Source organism: Gordionus sp. m RMFG-2023, chromosome 5 (genome assembly GCF_954871325.1).
Source record: "Gordionus sp. m RMFG-2023 chromosome 5, tfGorSpeb1-WG-v2, whole genome shotgun sequence".
In the NCBI taxonomy this organism is placed as follows: Eukaryota; Metazoa; Nematomorpha; class Gordioida; order Chordodea; family Parachordodidae; genus Gordionus; species Gordionus sp. m RMFG-2023.
The window spans coordinates 22,539,785-22,553,607 of NC_088779.1; positions in this window are offsets into that span (position 1 = coordinate 22,539,785).

Genomic DNA, 13,823 nt, shown 5'->3' on the forward strand with positions numbered 1-13,823 from the left:
CATTCCATTCAATAACATCATGATCTACTGACAATTCCTCTCTACGATTATAAAAACAAACTAACTCTGCATTTTTTTTCGCATCAAAATCCACCCATCCATGCTCAATGTTTTTAACTACTTTTTAAAACAAGCTATCATTCCTTGTTTCCTTTTGGAGTTCAACTTGACTAATATTTATATCGTGCAAATTTATAGCTCTGATCATTATTTGATTCTATGCCATCTATTGGCAGTCTAGATAATGTATCAGCTACTTTATTTTCTTTTCCAGGAACATATTCAATATCAAAATCATATGCGGACATTTTCCAAGCCCAGCGCGTTAATCGACTATTGGATATTTTTGGTAGTTCCCGTTTATCACCAAATAATTTTTCCAAAGGTTTGTGATCTGTTCGTAATAAAAATTTTCGACCAAAAATGAATGTATGAAATTTTTCCATACCAAACAAAAGTGCTCGTGCCTCTTTTTCTATTGGTGCATAATTTTTCTCTGACTCTAGAAGTGTTCGCGAGGCAAATGCGATTGGTCTGCTAATATCTTTTTTCATTAAATGACATAACACAGCTCCAAAACCAGTGTTGAAAGCGTCACATTCCAATATTATTGGCAAGTTTGGCGAATATGGAATTAGCGTTTTATTTGTTGACAAAAGCTGTTTTATTTTATCAAATACCTCTTGTTCCTTGTCCGACCAACCCCAGCAAGATTTAATGCTTGTTAATTTATGCAGAGGAGCGGCAATTCCATGTAGATGTGGCAAAAATCTCTCGTGATAATTCACAAGTCCTAAAAAAGATCGTAATTGGTGTATATTATTAGGAGTTGGTATCCTTCGAATAGCATCTATTATTTCTTTCGCTGGATGTATTCCATATTTGTCTATTACGAAACCCAGAAAAGAAACTGATTCATTTAAAAAACGTATTTTCGCCTATTTTGCCTTCATACCCACCTGTTTTAGTTTCATTAGTACTTTTTTTACGTTATTCAAATGTTCTACATCATTTTTCCCCGTTATGATAATATCGTCAAGATATACTCCGGTCATTTGGCAGTCTTGTAATAAATTATCCATATATCTTTAAAATATGGTCGGCGGCATACATTGATATTGGAAATAACCAATGTGGGTCGATATGGTTTTGTATTCTTTTGAACTTTCTTTTATTGGTAATTGTAAATATGCATCTTTCAAATCTATTACCGTAAATTTCAATACATCTTTTAATTTGGTTAAAAGATCATCCACCGTTGGTATAATATGATAATCGTACAAAATATATGGGTTTAATGTCACCTTAAAATCCGCACAAATCCTGATTTCTCCATTTGTTTTTCTTACGTTTACCCTTGGAGTGGCCCATGTCAACCGTTTTTGTGTTGGATCAATCGCCTTCAATATTCCTGATTTAACCAATCTATCGAGTTCCATTTCAGTTGGTTTTCGTAATGGAAAAGGTACTCTACGAGCTGGCCATGATTTCGGACTTGCTGCCTCACTCAAATGTATGCTAACTTCTATATCATTCACCCGTCCAGGCCTGTCATCAAAAACACTGAAAAATTCTGTTGTCATGCCAGCAATTTGTTTATCGGTTGCCATAACCTCTTTATTTGTGATACTACGTATAATCACTTGTCGTGGAATAAACATATTAAATGCCAGTATCCATGGTAGTCCAAATAATGGAATGTCATTTGAACGGGTCACCACAATCGGTAGTGATCTGCTTATATTTTCAAGACGAACCCTCACCATAGTTTCACCAAGTACATCTAGCGGTTGGTTACCATATACTGATAAAGGTTTGGTTGGTCCAAGTTTGGGTCGGCCAATTTCATCCCAATATTGTTTTCCAATTACCGATACCTGTGCCCCCGTATCATAGTCAAATTCTATAGGTACTCCATTTATCCAAACAAATATCTTTGCACTATTTCTACCAATTTGGGAAATATTATTAATTGAATCTGATGAATCATTGTCATCTATATGCATAGCATGTAACTTCTGTCCCTTACAATATTTAGCATAATGCCCTACCTTTTGGCAATTATAACATTTCACCCTTGATGCAAAACATTGAAAAGGGGGATGAGTTCTTCCACATTTTGAGCATTTATTAAACTTATACATATCATTATTGTTAAATTTATTCTTATCTCTAAACTTAAAATTATTATTATTGTTATTGTAATAACTAAAATTACCTTTTTCTTTGTTATTATTATTATATGAGTACTTTTGATTAGAAAAATTTTCTTGATTATTCTCTATCTGCTCCTTAGGTTTATTGATTTTTTTTATCATCATATTTGTCACTTCATCCTCAGCCCTTTCCATTGCCAAAGCCATATTTAAAACCTGTTGAAAACTCACCTTTCTCCCAAGTCATTTATTCCATCTGGAAATCTAGTACGAATATCTTTCTCCAATGCACCCATTTTGATTCCAGCCACCATCTGATCCCTCAATCTCCCATCTAGGTCAGATTCAAATTTACATTCTTGAGCCAATTTTTGAGTCGAGCTGCAAACTCCGCAACTGATTCACCAACCCCTCTTTCCATCCGAATAAATTTAATTCTCGAGCTAAATAATGTTGAAATAGGCTTAAAAACTTTCTTACCCACTTCAATAATCTCTTCATAATTAAGATCTTTCAATATTTTTGGATAAACAAAGGACCTCATCTCTGATAAATTACTAATACCCATATACGCAAATAATATTTTTTTTTGGTTTCATTATTTACTAATATACCTCTTATCTCCAACATATCATCAATATATTCAATGTAATCAGAAAAATTGTTTTGCTTGTCAAAGTTATCAAATTTGATCATAATGTTATCATTTTTTTCTTCTTTATTCATAATTACTTTATTTTTGTCTTCTTTGTTCATAATAAGATCATCGACAACGTCGCCAATATACTAATTAGTCTTAAATAAGCATACACAAATATGGATGGCTTTATTAACTAAAAATCACCTGATATTTACAACTGATATATATATATTGATTTGTATGTATGACATTTATAACATTGATAATATATAATATAAATCTCATTTATAACAAAGACGAAAATTACAACACTATATTATAAATAAAACAGAGAAGAAATACTCATGAAACCGAAAGCAAAACCTCTTTTGTGGTAAAAGCAAAGGTGGTTGTTCAAGAAATGCGCAATAAATTATTAAATAATAGCTTATATGTATAGTTTAAAATTAAACTTTGTAATTCATGCATCGCTCGACAAGACATCATCACAGAGAAGCCCCTAACAGAATAAACCCTTTTCGGTAGGTATTCGCATCTGCAAACATACAATAGATACTTTATAAATTCTAGATAACTCATTCATTAAGCCAGAATTATTTTTGTTTTGTTAATTCCATTTAGACAGAGCAAGCACCTCAAGTCAAAGCTGATCTATAAGTTTTTTAAGGGAGGGGCCACGTTCATCTAATATTAAATTGTGAAGTATTTTATCAAAAATATTGCATATTTGGATTCTAACTCTAGAGAATACATATGCTGACCCGACAATTTTAATCGAGTTTGTTTTCAATGATACTGCTAATCATATATATGTGAAATCAGACATTTTATTTTCCCTTCATATTTAAAAAAAAATTTTAAGAGGAGAACAAAACTTCGGAAAAACTCCTCCCCACCTAATCCCAGAAAAAAGTCCCTTGGAATAAAAATTCAGCAAATAAAATCCACTATTTTTTATTAAAGTACTTTTCAAACATATTTTTAGCGATTTTTCACTTAATTGTAATAAATTTTTAAAAATAAATAACTGACAAATGTCTGACGATTAAAATAAAAATGTTAATTTATATAATTAGAAGAGATCTTGTTAAACGGCTCATTTTGAGCCGATTTTTAAAAATGGCTAACTCAATATTTTATTATACGCAAGCCGTAAGATTTTGATCATAGGTGGCACAAAGTTTTGAACATCTATTAACGACCGCGAGGCTTAGACAATATTTTTCTGGCATTATAGCCATTTTTAAAAATCGGCTTATATCGAGCCGTTTAATAACATTAATTAGAAGTTGAAAATTCGTTGTTGAATTTTCCTTTTGCATAATCTCACTCTTTTTATTTATTAACAAATTATTTATCTATTTTTTAATGTAAATCAGCTTCACCCCATTTTATTAAATTTAAAAACAAATTATCCAATATAAAATAATGATGATTACATTAATTTTTTTAATAAATATATATATTCCTATATATTAGAGACCTGTAAAGACTGGCCCGGTGGTAGGGCCGGATTTTTAAAAATAAATAAAACATTGGGTAGACTAGGAATTATATTTAATATTTTTTAGCCCAGACTGGGCTTTCATAACATATTTAAACACATTTTCTAATTATTTTCTTTATAATGAAAATTTTTTTTAGTAAAATAAAAATAATATTCAATATTATGCATATTATTTAAAAATTTAATTTCTATCCCCTCCTCCTCCCCCCTCCATTATTTTTTTTAAAATTATAATATATCCAAAAAGTTAAAAATATTTATAATTATTTTTTAGTAATATTTCTTTTCTTTTCTTTTCTTATAAAATAAAATAAAATGTTAAATAAAAACGATGGTTATAAATAGTCTGTTATTAAATAACTAGCTAATAACCCATCATGAATGACGGGGTTGAGGGGTAATTAGTTAGTTTTTCTCCCTAATTTTATGATAGTTTTTACCTGTTATTTGAAAATAATATCTTTTTATTCTTTATTACCCCCTCCCCTCTTCAGGCCAGGTCCCCAGGCCTGAAAAAAAAATTTGTTTTAGGTCAATGTCTGATCCATACTTGATAATGGAATTCCCAAACGTCCAAGCTGATAAAATTTTGAAAAATTTTCCCTAAGCCCAGTCCAATAAAATTCATAAAAATATTATCCAAGCCCAGCCCCACCCATAATAATTTTAAAAACTTTTTCTCAAATCTGGCCAACGCGTAATAATTTTGAAATTTTTTTCTCAAGCCTGGAGATAGGTAAATTTCTAAAATCCATATTCATTTTTTATTCTTTTTAATCCCGCTCAATCCTATTCAGACCAAGACCAACTCATTAGGACTAATAGTGAATACTCATTTTGAGTAAAAATATATTTAAATTAGCTTTTACCTGAGACCCATATAAATATTATGCAATATCTAATATAAAAAAATTCCCAACAGGTTCATGCTCATAATCATGTTGAGAAAATCTTCTCAAGCCCGCCAAAGACCACAATAATTTTGGTAGTTAAGAACTGAAATAAAATATGTAAAGTCATAATTCATTTAAAAATTCAATCAGAATATGAAAGTTGCATGAGCCTTGGTTTTTTGATCAGGCCTAGCTATGTCTGCAAAAAAAAATTTCAGGCCAATGTCTAACCCATATTTAAAATTCAAAAATCTTTAAGCATCTCTATTTTAAATTTTATCCAATATGATTTCCATCTCAAATTTAAATTTTGATATTTCTAATACTCTTAATGCTCACTGTGTGCAACAATTTTCCCTCTTTTTCTCCTAAATTTTAATATTTTTATAAAATTTATTAATAAAATATATTTAGTACCATACACACAAACTAAATAATTACCCTTCAACACCGTCAGCTAGTTATGGTAATAAACGGCAAAATTTAAAAAATATCAGCTATTAATTAATATATATATAATTAATATTTTAAATTTAATTATATTCAAGCAATAAAAATATAATTATTATTTCACACAATTTTATTCCTTAATTTATATAAAATTATAGGCCAGAATGTCTATTTCATAAAACATATATGGGAGCCCTGGCATTTTTTGATATATTTTTTTTGAATTTCAAGGTAATATTTTATTTACACTATTTGGAAAAATATTACGATATGCTTATTTATGTGTGATTTAAGATCTGTTTATCTAAAATACCAAATCTATAAATAATATAGTTATTTAACAAGATATTAAATAAGATATTTATGATATGATCCAATAACAAATACAGTGCAGAATACAGTACAGAGATATAAAACACAATGATAAAACGGTTGTTAAAGAAGTATTTAGACACCCAGAAGTGATAGAAGAACCTTAATTGGCATTGATAAAAAAAATTAGATATAGATTATAGTATATGTAGTATTTAGACCGATGGGTCCCCCAGTCTGAATGGGAAAAATACAGTCCGTGATCGGGGGGCCGGGTTTTATCGATTTAGTCATGGAATCACTTGGACAACGTAGTTAAAATAATATTTTCAAAGTTTATTCAACAAAGTAAAATTACAAAAAAATATCAATTTACAAAAACCACGAAAATAATTAATGAATCAAAAGGTGTTTTGTTTTCAACCATTATAATTTTTAAAACAAAAAGGGGGAAAAAAAAGTTGTTATTTAATCGCGATACAATCATTCATGAAACTGGTAAGAACCAGTTTCAAATGCAATATAAAAATAAGGTATAATATATCAATTTCATAACAAAATAAAGGAAGATGGGAAAACAAAAGAAACAAGTAGAAAAAAAAGAAATAAGTTGTACGGGACAAAGGGGGTGGGGGGGGGGGTAGGTAGAACATAACAGTATAGAATGGATATTAAAATCTGATTGCAGGAAAAAACGTATAATAAAATTCGGAACGTGGCTTACTTCTAATATTTTTAACGATCCGGAAGGAGCTGACTTTTCGTAGATTATAGGCCATGTCTCGGGTAGATTTAGAAAATTTGGAGCCGAGCCGGGCTATGGGCAAATTATTTTTAAACTTCGGATCGGGCTGGGGGCAAAAAATTTAGCAGGTCGGGCTTAGAAAATTTTTCCTAAATTCTTAACGGGCCGGGCAAGACCTTACAGACCACTGCTATATAAACAGTTGAAACATCTTGAATATGAATGTTATATGCAATCAAAATGCACCCTATTGTATTGCTCTTAATGTTTTTAATATTATCGTATAAACGTCAATCGGCAAGTGCAGTGGCCCATACACTCTCTGAGGGATGGAAGCAGAATACCACCCTAAAAAGTCCCCCCCCCTCTCGAAAAAATGGTCAATGATTTTTTGACACCCATAAATTTTAAAAATAATTTTTATTGCAACAATTTTTAATATATAATATAAATAAAATGTTAAAATTTAGATAAATTGGGGCAAGAGAAAACGATATAATTATATTATTATTTATTGCAGAGACCTTCATGGGCCTTAATTTTTTGACCAAGCCTGGCCTAACCCCGTAGTAAAATTTTTTTTAGGACCAAGCCCGGTCCGACTCATATCTAATGTTAAATAAAATTCCCAAGCCCGGCCCATGATAAGTTTCAAAAAAATTTCCCAAATCCGGCCCAAGCCCATATCCAAAAGTTTAATTTTTTTTATTTAATAAAAATAAACAATATTTAAATATGTTTAGGCAATCATTTTGTTTACAATACTTAAATTTATTATTATTAGAAGAAAAAAGGCAATATTTCTTTAAATTAGCAACTGTTTTAAATAATCTAAATTTAAATTTAATAATTTTAGCCCCAAACCCAGCCCAAGCCCATCAAGAAAATTTTTTTTTAATCCAGGCCCGGCCGAGGCCCGCTAGAAAATAGAATATTAGACCCATACCCGGCCCATGAAGTTGTTTAACTAAAAAAAATTTCAATGATAAAATTAGATTTCTCTCCTTCATAAAATCTTGTGCTTTTGAAAAACAATCCAAAAATTCAGTGTTATTATCTATTAGGATTAAAAAATAATTAAAGACAATTTAAATTATACTTGTCAAATTAATCAGGCAATCTTTTGCCAATTAAATTTGATTTATTGAAAACCCTAGATCCTTCGAAATGGTTTGAAATTTTGTACAAGCAAAACTTGTTATCAACAATATTTTATCCAAAACACAAAGTGAAAAAATAAAATAAAATTTTTCTATTCTAAAGACTATAGCTAGCCATAGTGGAAGTGACAGTATCTTCAGAATCCTTTAAATTTGTTAAAGCTGCCCTCAAGGTATCATAAAGTAGGAAAAATTTACAATAGCTTTATAAGACGATAGCCAGCTTCTATCTAAACAAATAAAATAATATTACTGAGTGGTATTCTTAATGCGTAGAAATCGTAGCGATTTTGTCCATATATCTTTTAACACCATTAAAATATATATAATCTCGTCTAATATTCCTAAAACATTTCGTAATTCATTTATTGATTGACATAATTGAACAATGATTAAATTTAATCGATGACCAAATAAAAGCTGCCTTTGGCGCCTCCGCTCTAATCAAAGCCTGCACTCCATTGATTCTTCCACTCATGTTTGAGACGCCATCATAGCTTTGCCCAACTAGGAATTCAAGAGGTAAATTTATGGAGCCAAGTTTGGATATTATAATCTTTTTAATATCGAGACCAGTTGTATTTCGCATACAATGTATGTCTATCAGTCAGTCTTTCAATGGGCTTAGGGGTCTCACTATTTTCATATATTACTATCAAAGCTTTGCTTCTGATTTCGAAACATCATATATATGCCATGAACTATGATTGAAAAGCACCTATTAAATTCAATCTCATTTTGAATTTTTTTTATAACCATAATGGTTTCAATGAGAATATTTATGTTATTATATGATAATAGATTTGAATATAATTTCGTTTTTAATCCCTTATTTTGTTTTCTCCCAGGAAAGGTTCAGAATCTGCAATGAGTTTTATAAGGCCCATCATATTGCCTTATTGTTGCCTGTTCCTCCAGAAGGCTTGGTTACGAGATATTAAATAACCTAGACATCTTATTATTATTATGATAGAACGGTTATCCACACATTCTTTCTGGGGTATTATAAATTGTAATATGGAATTTTTATTGTGTGAAAGCCTTCCATAATCCGCCATCTTATGTGCCTGTAAAGATTCATGCACAATAATATCATATTAAATTTCATGATAATTAAAAGAGTCAGATATTTTATTTTTTTCTAACACATTTATATTTTTTGGTTAATATTTTTGGGCATATTTTAAAATTGGAAAAATAATTTATGACAAGAAATCTCGGATAACAACCTAATTTACTCGACATCGACCAAAATCTCCTTCAATACTAATTAAATTAAATAGGGGGGGGGGGGTGTCTTATTATTACATACATAAACCAGAAATCAATTGGTTATGGATGGATGTAGCAAAACAATAAAAAAAATTAAATTTATAAATAATTTATTTTTAAAATATAAATTATGGGAATATCGATGGCTCTAAAAAGAGCTTATAGTAAAAATGTACCTAAAAAACATGTATAATTATGTTTAAAAATTTATAATTGTATTTTTTGTTTTAGGAAGATTGACTCGCGTAATTCTAAAAAATGAATATGTTGATTGGGAGAAATTGCCATTAGTTGAGATGACTAGGGGTTGAAAAATAAAATTATTTAATATTGAGTATTTATTGATTTTTTTATTTTCGCCATTAGTAAGAGGATTTGAATTAATTGATGAGGGAAAGGAAGAGACACAGGTAGCGTCCCAAATTAGGGATTTCCCATTGGACCATGGGATGCAGGTTACACCGTCAGGTCTGAGACCATCTTGTAGAGAGAGGTTTGTTAGTTATAGAATGTTAGGAATTTTAGCTTTATTGAGAGCATTATGGATGATTTTATTTATTGCTTTATGCCGAAGGTGGCGACCTTGGCTACGGGAGCAGTTTAGGCCGTGTCTTGCATTTGGTTGTACGGGTAGGTTGCAAAGGTGGCAAGTGTGTGAATGTGTTAGCGAGCATCCTAGTCTAAATCCTATGGTAACTCTCAGTTGGTCATTGGTTAAGAGATTATCATGGGTTAGGCTTGGAAGAGCCTCGAGCCATTCATATCCGCCATATTTATCGTTTAATTGAAGAAGTTGAATATCGCTGATATCGGAGGGGTTAAGACTATTTTGAAGTTTCTTTATAAGGGGTTCCAAGATTGATTTATTAGAAATTTCGGTTGGGAATGTTTGACCGTCTGGGGTTAGTAGATTCCATTTTTCGATTGCTACTGTTAAGAGATCGTCATTGGGGGTTATAAAAGATGAGATCGCGGAATTGAGCGAAAGGCGATTAGAGATAAAAAGAGATAGGGAGAGTAATTCGAAGGGGATCAGGTCGATACCGCCTAGTTTAGCGGGTAATTGAGCAAGGTGCTAATTAAAGTCTGATAACGGAAGGTTAAGGATCCTTTCAATTAAGGTCTTTAAGCGAATATTATGCTTGATGAAAAATTCTGAGGAGGTGAATGAGGAGGATGAGTGGAAGAGGTGTGAGATTTTAGGTAAATATAGGCACTTTTTTAATAGATAAAAAAGTTGGTGCGATGGGATATGATTGATGAACTTTTCCAAGTTTTGCAACTCGAAGAAGGTTTTATCGATAGTTTTTTCCGAGATTTTATTATTTAGTAGTGGGGAGCCCAAGAGTTGGATATCTTCGATTTCGATAATATTGTAATCTTTAAATGAGTCTAGGGGAATCTCGGGGTTGAGTATGCAGATTTCTGTTTTGGTTTTGTTTAATTTTAGGCCTATTTTGGGGCATTCTCTTTCGAGGTGGAAGAGGGCTTTGCTTATTTGGTGTTGGTTACCGCAGAGAGTGCCATCGTCTAGGTACCATAAATTAAGGTCTAGATCAAAATCAGATTTGAGATCTTTCATCATATTATGGATGGCTAAGCAGAAAAGTATAGGGAATATATATTTTTTTTTTAAATTGTTATTTTAATATATTTATTTATTAAATATTAAAATAAAAAATTTTAAATAAAAAATAAAAAAATACCCCCACTCAAAATTTTAAATTAAAAAATTTTAAAAAAATCCCCCCCCCCCTCAAATTTTTAGAAGCAGTTGCTTCGGACCCTCTCCGTTGTAGGGGTCACTGGGCAAGTGTGAGATATCAGATAAATGCTAAGATGTCCCTATTATATTCGTATAATGTTAAATAATATCGGCTAATTTCTAATTGATAGATTTAATATAATCAAACTTCCTAATTATACATTTTTAAATTAAAAAAGAAAGAAAAAAAATGAGAATAATGAAAATAAAGTACAAGAGTTTTTCTTAAAAGGTGAAAATTATGTATATATGAATATATATTACACATGCGCGTACGCAGAAATTTGGTGTTGGGGGGGGGGGGGGGAGGGGGGTTAAAATTTTTTAAAATAAAATCATTGTTATTTAAAAATATCAAGCATAAATTTTTTTAGGACTAATAACTATTTCTAATACAGAATTAAAAATAAATATATAAACCGGCATATAGAAAACTGTAAATTAAATGATTAAAAAAATTTTAAACGGATATAACCAGCGGCATATGAAAAACTATAATATAAATGTGAATTATAAAATGTTAAGTAAATATAACAAGCTTATAAATCAGAAATCACTATAAAATAAATGACCCAAAATAGAAATTTAAATTTGAGCCTTTGAAATTTATATATAAAGTATAAAAATTTAAATGTTGGAAATATAAATTATTACACAAGTTTCTTAGGAATAAAAATATTTTGTATGTAATATTCATAAAAAAATATAATTATAATATTAATTCGCACATAAAATAATTAAGAAGCATATTATAAATTTATATGTAAAATCCAATTTTCATTGAGATTGGGTTTATTGTTCAATTATCTCATGTGCTTAGCGTCAAATGCCTATGAATATTCAAAAGGGCCAAACCATTCAATATATTATCAGAAGTTGTACTCCTTAGGTATGTTTTTATTCTTCTTAAAGAAGGGAATGTTCTCTCATTAGTTGCAGTACTAATGTGAAGTGTTGCTAATATATATAATTTATTATACATTGGGAAAATAATCTTAAATATGTTTAAAATGATGCAAAGCATCCATAGCATTTTTTGGGACTATATCAACCATAGTTAATATTTTATATACTATAGTTGGCATTCAGCTAATAAGGCATCATAAGGTACTTTAACATCTTCATGAAAAATAATCTGATAAATATTTTTTTTTCTATTACCATCTGAAAAAGACTGCTAAGTGCTGCCTGATGAATTAAAACCCGTTCTATTTGGGTTATAAATGTATCTAAGAGAGGGATAAAGACATTTATTTTATAATACTCTTCTACTGACCCTATATTAATGTAGGACGATGAGCTTGCCTCGCTGCAAGTCGAGGGAGCAAATGTTTATCTCATATAGCTCTGCTTTTGACTAAAATAACATATAAAATATGAAATTTTTCAACAACATTAGCCCTAATTTCCCTGAGTTCTAATAAAATGCTCTCCTCTATTCTCGTCGTTTCAATCAAGTCAATGTTATGTTTTTAAAAATACATAAAATAGTTGTATAATATATATTCTAATGAGAAAAAAAAAGTAAGTATTGAAACCAATGATATGCTTGCTTCTGAGGATATATCTCCTTCAGGTGTGATTTTACAGTAAGAGCATAATAATCAACTCTTCTAACTCTATAAAAGCTGTTTTGATGCCAAAGACTCCATCTCGTTGGACAAGCTTTTTGCAATGTCTTTCTCCTTGTTGGACAAGGAGTTTCAGAAATAATTCTGTTTACAGAATCTCCTAATGCTTGAAATTTTACAAGACCACGAAAATTACCTTCATTATAATTATTATTGAAATTCAAGCTTCCTGAATCCAAATGACCATGTAATTCTGGGCCCTGCAATCCACAATATAGTATAGCCTCAATAGTTAGCTTGATTTCTATTTTCTTTTGCTATTTTAATCCTATTTTTGTCAATATGTGATAAAATGGGAATCATATCCCCACAATTAATTTGAAGAAATAATGGGTTCACTGCCTTTATGATAAATTTGTTTTATTGTCAAAGATTTATCCAGCATCTTTGTACTTGTTGACTTAACTAACAGGACTCATAACTTGCAATAAGCTCCATTGTCTCGGATAGAGAATTCTAGCCACAACCATCTAGTAAAATAGCTGTTTTGAAATTTTAACTTTTAATTAGCACATAAAGGTTGTGTGAAATTTGAGGGGTGGAATATAAATCTATTATTAAATAAAATATTAATCTTAGGTATCTTTATTACCTTTTTAAGAAGCTTATGTCTTACTTCTATGCTAATTATGAAATGAAATATTATAAAATTATTTGTACTTTTTCTTTTTTGTAAGATGACTAGGATTTTCATCATCATCAAAATTTCTTATGTCCATAACTATTATTTGACTAGAAAATAGACAAATATTACGCCAAGAAAAACTTGAAATCGAAATTAATTGATAAAATAACTTAATAAATGAATGTGATAAATAAATGTAATTAAATATATACTTAAAATGAAAGAGAATGGATTAAATATTATAAAATACAACTTAATATAAACAATAATATTTTTGAAAAATTTATCCGGCATCTGCATTTTTTGGCTTGGGGGGGGGGGGGGATTTGTCTCCCTGCCCCACCCCTGCTGCGCACTCCAATGATATTACAAGTTAAACTTTAAAAAAAATTTATATAAATCATGAGTAAATTTTAAAATCGCATAAATGCAAAATACTGGTCAAATACGAAAAAAATTAATTATTTTCCCCAACGTTTGCCATTTAAACGGTTTCAACGGTAAAAAAATAAAAATAATGCGTTTATTATAATTTTTAAGAAAGAAAGAAAAAAAAATTGAATTCACTTTATTTTTCAAATCCATCGAATTTCAATTTAAAAAAGTTAAAATTATATTTTAAAACTTATATATATAATAAAATAAAGGTATATATGCTAATTTATGC